A 7846-nucleotide genomic window follows, 5' to 3' on the forward strand; every position below is an offset into this window, starting at 1 on the left:
AGAGTTACACGGTACTTGCTAGTAGTCAGCTACTTCCGAGTTCCAACTTCCAAGCCCATGCTGTAATTGCTATCTTATTGTAAAAAATATTTTTTTTTGGTAATATAAATAAATTTGAATTTTTTGGGATGAATTTTCTTTATCCCAACTAGTGATGGCAACGGCACGGGTAGTAGCTACCCGCTACCCGTTTCAAAATAGAAGATTAATACTCATACCTGCCCGTACCCGTATGGGTACCCGTGAGTGGGTATTTGCGGGTATTTCTGGGTACCCGCGAGTTTCTCTATTATAAATAATTTTTTAAATTTTTACTTAAATTGTGTTTTAAATAAGATGAAACTTAATTATTTTTGTACCGTTTGATTGAGTGTGACAAAAATGCTAAATTTATTGGTGGTTTCCATTTGTGTCATTTTTTTATCTCATTTTTTTAACAAAAAATATATATTTTCTTTGTAAAACATGTGTGTTTTTACACATGTAATAATTTTTGTAGAGTGTTTCACCACCAAACTCAATAAAATATGTAAACAAAATAAAAGGAAAAAATATACATAGTGTAATAAATGTTAGAATAAAATATTTTTATTTTAATTAAATATAATATATTAATCATATAAATAATGGGTACATGCGGGTACGGGTACCATAATACCCGTACCCACCCTATGTACTACGGATATTTTTAAAAACTCATTTATAATACCCACGGGTACCCGTTTGTGACCCTTACCCGCGGGTACGGGTTTTTTTGCCATCCCTAATCCCAACAATTATAAAAATCGAATTCTTAATTTTTTGGTTTATTTGAATATCTAATAAGACCTTATACTAAAAAAATGAGAATATTATTAGTATGCAAAAAAAGATTGTGAAAAATATAATAAATTAAGGGATAAACACAATAATAACTAATACATAACTTTTAATTAGTTTCATATTGTTTGTAAATAATCAAGATTTTTTTTTTATTGCATTAAGTAAAATGGGATAACGATTATGAATTGTTAGATATATGTAGTTTATTACAAATAATATTATTTGACATAAATAATTAATGCATTTAATAATTAGTTTAATTCATATATCATATACTAGAGTGATAACTAAATTATTACGATAAAATAATAATTTTAACCGAACTTAGAAGTCCATACAAGACATGGAGAGAATTGGAAAGGTATTGAGGTGCATTCATGTCACATGTCTTCATTTCATGTGTTGGATTTAGAGAATAAAAGTTAATGTATTTTAAAAATTGCAAATAAATCAGAAAGGGCGTGTATTTTTTGGCTAATTTAATTAAATAATGTATCTTTTCAAATTATCTAACCAAATGGAGTTATTTTGAAATTATCTATGAAGTTAATGATTATCAACTAAACAATTTATAATCATACAAATTATTTATCAATATAGTAGAATACAAATCAATTAATTTTTATAACATTTTCCCATACTATACTATATATACTAGGGAGAGTAAGACTCAGCTCGACTCGTAGATCTGTCTCAACCTGATGATTTAGGGATGGGTCTGACTCGTCCAAATAAATAAAAAATGACGGATTCAAGTCTATGTCCAGGTCACTGGACTCGTTCATTATAGTTATATATCAAGAATAGTTGAACAACTGCATATCAATAGTCATTATTTTCAGCCCACATAACTCAAATACCTATAAGATCAAAAAATTTGATGGATAGAAAACTAGTTAATTTTTAGTTTTTCTATACTTTGTATGAGCTTCAATTTAAGTTTCATTTTTCAGTTAATAACTAGTTATTGTATTCATTTTTGTGTTAACTTTTGAGTATTGGCAAGTTGTTGTCATTTTCGGTTCTAATGTGTTTTTTATCATTTATAAGAACACAAGAACATTTTAGTTTAGGTTGACACTTGACATTTTAAATTGTTCTGAAATTTTCAATATCTTCTATAATTTTCAGTCACGTGATTATCATAGTTTTTAGTTTGGATGATGCAATTTACAGGTTGGTAGATTATATACGGATGTATGTGTATGCATGTTTTAGTTGAGTTTATATAAAGATTGTGATAACTTTGATTATACATGCTTAAAGATTTGAGAAAAAATCAACGTTTGTCATTTTATTATTTTCGAACCCGGACCTGTCCATATCTTAACCTATCTTATTTTGGACTCGTTCCTCACGCGTCACATCCTAATCAGGGACATGTTTGGGTTCAAAAATTGACTCGATCAATATTTAGGGACGGATAAAAAACATGTTTAATCCATCCCAACTCGTCCACACTCACTCATAATATATATATATATATATATATATATCACATTCAATACTTTTTAGAAAATTAATTAAAAAAATAAGTGCACTTGCTCTCTTTGACCGAGAGAATAAAGTAAGAATATATAAAATATTGAGAGAGAAAAAAGAGAAGTTATGAGAAATATATTAAGTTTTTTGATATAGGATTGTTAATGTAAAGATTTATATACAATCATTATATCATTTATGTAGATTTTTTAAAGTCAATGATAATTAAATATAAATGGTGGATGATACAGTAATAATCATTGATGATTACTTTTTTATTTTCTCTAGATTTTTTTATATAGTTTTTGTTTCAATGAATAAAGTTACATATCCAAGAACCATATTCCCATGAATGTTATTATTGGGATTGTCTTTCCCATATATTTTAATAAATATTTTTTGTTGACTTTTGAGAATTAGTGAAAAAAGTTTGTTCATGTGGAATATATATCATAATTCTTAAAATTATTTTCTGGGAATAACTATCTAATTTGAATGTTTTTTCAAAACTCTAAACTAACATAGAATATGTTATTACTAGATTCATGTTCCTATAAATAACCCAAAATCCCTTGAAACAAACACTCAATTCTTAGAAAAAAATAGAAATGTGTTTTTTCTCTCCCTATTTCTTCAATGACAGAAGAGAGAAAAGATGTTAGGAGATGAATCATTTTTTTCTCTTTCTCTATAGTGTGTTATTTCTCTTCAACTTATTTGTTTTCATTCTCTTTCTCCTCTAGTACAAGAAAATGTGGCTATGTAGTCCATTTTTAAGGGAAACGGGTTCGTATTTTGAAAATGTTTATGTTGCTGTATAAAAATTGAAACTTGGTATGTATTATTTCATTGGCTTTAGTATAAAAATTGAAACCTGGGTTTCGATAGTTTGGGAGAGGGTAAAAATTTATGAGCTTTTAAAGATTATTTGTTGGAAAAATAAATTATCACCGAAAACATCGGTGTTTGGCAGAGAGATGAAACAGAAAATAATACTTTGTTTAAATGAATTTATTGTTTTAGTTGAAAATTAATGGAAGGTGTAATTGCACTAATGGTTTTAATGAACCAATTTAACAAAAAAAAGTGATGGGACGAAATTGAAATAAATACTGTAGACAAGGAACCAAAACAAAAAGTTTGTTAAAAAAATTATTTTTTATGTTATCCAAATTAAACATATCATCTTAAAACCATTTTTAGCAAAAGTAAATTACATAATATAACTTCGTTATATTATAATTAACAATTTAATTGCAATAATAATTATGCATATTATCAATTATAAAAATAATATAATTTTCGTAACTATCTCAACCATGCATGAGATGCTTATAATTGGATTTGTTTTCAAAGAGCCGAAAATTAGTAAGAATTTACAAATGTAATTAATTTTAAAAATAGCATTATTATAGAATATTAAAAAATAACAACTTAATAGTATGCTCCATAGGGGTGTTCGCTGTCATTTGGAACGATTTCTCTTAAAAAAATTCGTGTGATCCAAACACGTTATTAACATGTAGTCTGATCTGTTTATATTAAGATGCTTGATCTAATTTGATTCAAATACTATATGCGGTTTTAACTCGGTTTGGATCGAATTTTATGTATAAAAAATGAAACTGCATAAACACTTAAAACTCATAAAAATAACTAAATATTAAACATAAAAAATAGTGTTCAACAACATCAAAACAATATTAAAAAATGTCAAGCAACATTAAAAATAAACACTAGTAATAAACAACAAAAAATAACAAGACAATATTACATGTGGACAGTCATGACATTGCCAAAAAGAAAAGTATCATCAGTTCGAGTTTCATATAATTTTTTTAGAGTAATTATATTGATATTCCCTCAATTTTAGTGAAATTATATAAATCACTCATGTTTTTTAAAACCTACACAAATCATCCCTAATTTTATATATGCATTACATTGGTTACCCCTGTAAGATATATAAGTGTAATTTCTTAAATACAAAATGATGACAAGGTAATTAAGTCAAATAAATATGGTATATTGTGATGACAACCCAAATAATATAAAGTCGATGTCTCATTATTTTGGTTAGTTACAATATAATATAAGAGTAATTTAAACACTTTCTTAGACTTATGATGCAGTTTGTAACGAATAAAACATAATGAATATACATCAAATTTTATACTATTTAGATTTGTCTCTACAATATATCATGTTTTGTTTGAGTTAATTACATTCGTCACTATTTTTTGTTTACAAAATTACACTTATCTTTCTTACAGGGTAATCAATAATAAGTGTAATGTATATATATAATTAAATGTGTTTTGTGTTTGTTTTAAAAAAATATGAATAATTTGTATAATTGCACTAAAACTCATAAATTTCATTTTTTTTATATTTCTGTTTTATACACACATAAATTTCTTTACTTTGGAAACTTTGCTAATTATCTGTTAAAGAAACTGAATGGGAATTTCATAAAAATTGTTTATTTGGTTTGTTGTGTTGCTGCATATATAAGAAATAACGCAATGGTGGAATGTGGAAGTGATTCACTTGAAGACACACTTGAGAAATGGAAGATACTTAAAATACATTCATAAATAATTTCTGTCTGGTTTGGATCGGTTTGAAATAAAAGGTGAAACCAAAAATTGGACCGGACCAATCAATCTTTATAAAATAAATTTAATATAACAAACATATTCAATTTTAACAGTTTCAATCTATTTTAGATTAGTTTTTAATTTTATTTATTTCAGGACTAGTTTGAATTTGAACACCTTGATGAAAAGGGTAAAGATGTCCTATTGAAATTGATAAACTCAAGAAAGTAAATTGTGAATAGTTTGGTGTAGATTATGCTTCTACCTGCAGGTAAAAGTACAAGAAGCTGTGATTCCCCGTGCTATTGGTACGTGTAGTTACCACAATTCTTATTGCGCGTGAAAGTAACATTATTATTTTTTATTAATATTTTATTGGCAAATATTTTTTGAAGACAAAAGCGTTATCATGACTGTCAAATCAGGAGCTTTGACACAAAAGTGCTTGCTATGAAATACAATACTCCCCAGTTTTATAAGAATAGTGATTATTAAATGAGTATAATATATATTCATTGGTATAGTAAAAAAGTATATATATTTAATATATTATTTATTATTTTTTTGTATAATTTTTTTGAAAAATTAATAATAATTAAATATTAATGATAAATAATACATATTAACATAAAACTTATATATTAGCTACATACATTTTTTCTTTTATTGAATTTAATATCTTATTATATAAATAAATTATAAGTATAATATTTATATAGTATCAACGTAAAGATTTATACATAATTAATATATTTTTTACTTTTATTTGTATTATTATATTTAAAATTAATCATAATTAAATATAAATAACTATTATCTAATACATGCATTTTTCTCTTAAATTATCGAGAATCACTTCTTAAAACAAATTATGTAGGGATTGTCGTAGTATTTTTTATTGTGTTGGGTTTGTTAGTTGGGCTTTTCTTCTTTCTTCTTATTCTTTCCTTTTCTATTTTCTGTTTAGTTTATGTTTTAGGTAAGTTGGTTAATTTTGTGTTGCTTGTTGTATAAAGGCAATATCTCTTGTATTCTTTTTAATTCATTCATTCAATAACAAGAAGTATTCAGTGTATTCTTTTCTTCCCCATGTCTTACAAATCTAATATGGTATCAGAGCTCTCAACCTGAGAACTTTGTTGCGCTATTATCTCTTCTTTTCTTCCTCTCACACAATTCGATCACCATAGTTGATCTCTCTTCCTCACCACTCTGTTTTTCTTCTTCTACATTCACCATTCTTTCTTTTCTAGCATATTCATCAAGACTGAGTTGTTTCTAAACAACAATCAATAATTAGAATGCAAGCTGGCATAATCCAAGCAGGTTCAGAAATGGATGGATCTCAAAATCCATCAAACCCCTTCTATCTTCACCTAGTGAGAATCCAGGTATACCATTGGTTTCTCCTCCTCTTGATGACACCAACTATCATTCATGGAACAGATCGATGAAGAGAACTTTTTCTTTCCAAAAACAAATACAAGTTTGTTAATGGAGTTACTCAAATGCCAAATCCCTCATATTCAAACTATGAAGCCTGGGAAAGGTATAATACGATGGTTGTGTCATGGATAACCAAATCTCTATCAATTCAGATAGTATAGAGCACAATTTACATATATAGTGCCCAAGAATTATGGGAAGAGATCAGAGAAAGGTTTTCTAAGGTTGATCATTTTAGGACTTCTGACCTTCTTCAAGAAATCCATTCTGCGAGGTAGGGTGAGAGAAATGTGTCTACTTTCTTAATTGATCTAAAGGTCCTATGGGAAGAGTTGGAGTCATTAAGGCCCTTGCCAATATACATATGCAACAACAAATGCACCTACAACACTTTGAAAACGATTAAGGATTACAGGGAGGCTGAATTGGTGATGTGTTTTTTGAAGGGACTTAATGATAATTACAATACAATCAAGACTCAAATCTTGCTCATGGAAACTTTGCCCACAATGAACAAAGTCTACTCCCTTGTGACACAGCAAGAAGGACAACAAGACACAACAATCCAATCAGATCAAAAGACTTTGATAGGTTCAATAAACTCGAAACAAACTTGGAAAATAAATTCTAACAGGTATAATAAGGGAAATCAGGCTAACAGTAGCAGAGTTCTTGGTCGAGGAATCATGACGAATACAAATTTAGGATCACTATATAGAGGCATTTTTGGAAGGGGTAGCAGTCTCAAAATCTATACTTTCTGTGGAAGAGAAAATCACATAGTGAATTCTTGCTATTATAAGCACAGATTCCCTCATAAATTCAAGGTCAAGTGTCGGGGCACTGAATGCTACAATAAATCAAGGCCACACAAGTCAGTACCAAACAAACAGTGACGCTAATACATGCAAACCAAAGGAATCAATGTCACAAGAACAGAATGCAGAGTTAGTGTTTGACCCAATGCATTGTGTTAATCAGATGAACATCAATGAGGAAATGATGCCTCAATCAGGTACCCCTCTTACTAAGAATTGTTGGATACTTGATACTAGGGCAACGGATCACGTAACAAATAGTCTTACTAATTTTAGCAATTACCATAACATTAAATCTATTTTGATAAAACTGCCTAATGGTTTCTCTATCTTAGCAAAACAGTCAGGAACCATAGCCCTTTCTGATGCACTATTACTCACTAATGTGTTTTACATACCTGACTTTTATTACAATTTAATCTCTATACATAAACTCACAGCCTCTCTTTGTAACACCGCGAATTTTACGAGTTTGAATTATAAGATTTTACTAATATTTTCATTAATTATATATTCGAAAATGAATTTCTGGGAATTTTCGGTAAAGAATTAGACGAAACTCTAGTTGAGTTTTATTCTTGAAATTTTATTTCCAAATTTTTGGTAAATTTTGGTAATTTCTGGAGACAGTCGGTTCTGGACCACTGTCGGGGCCGAAATCCGCCCGGTACGGCTCAA

Source organism: Lupinus angustifolius, chromosome LG06, assembly GCF_001865875.1.
Source record: "Lupinus angustifolius cultivar Tanjil chromosome LG06, LupAngTanjil_v1.0, whole genome shotgun sequence".
NCBI classification, from domain to species: Eukaryota; Viridiplantae; Streptophyta; class Magnoliopsida; order Fabales; family Fabaceae; genus Lupinus; species Lupinus angustifolius.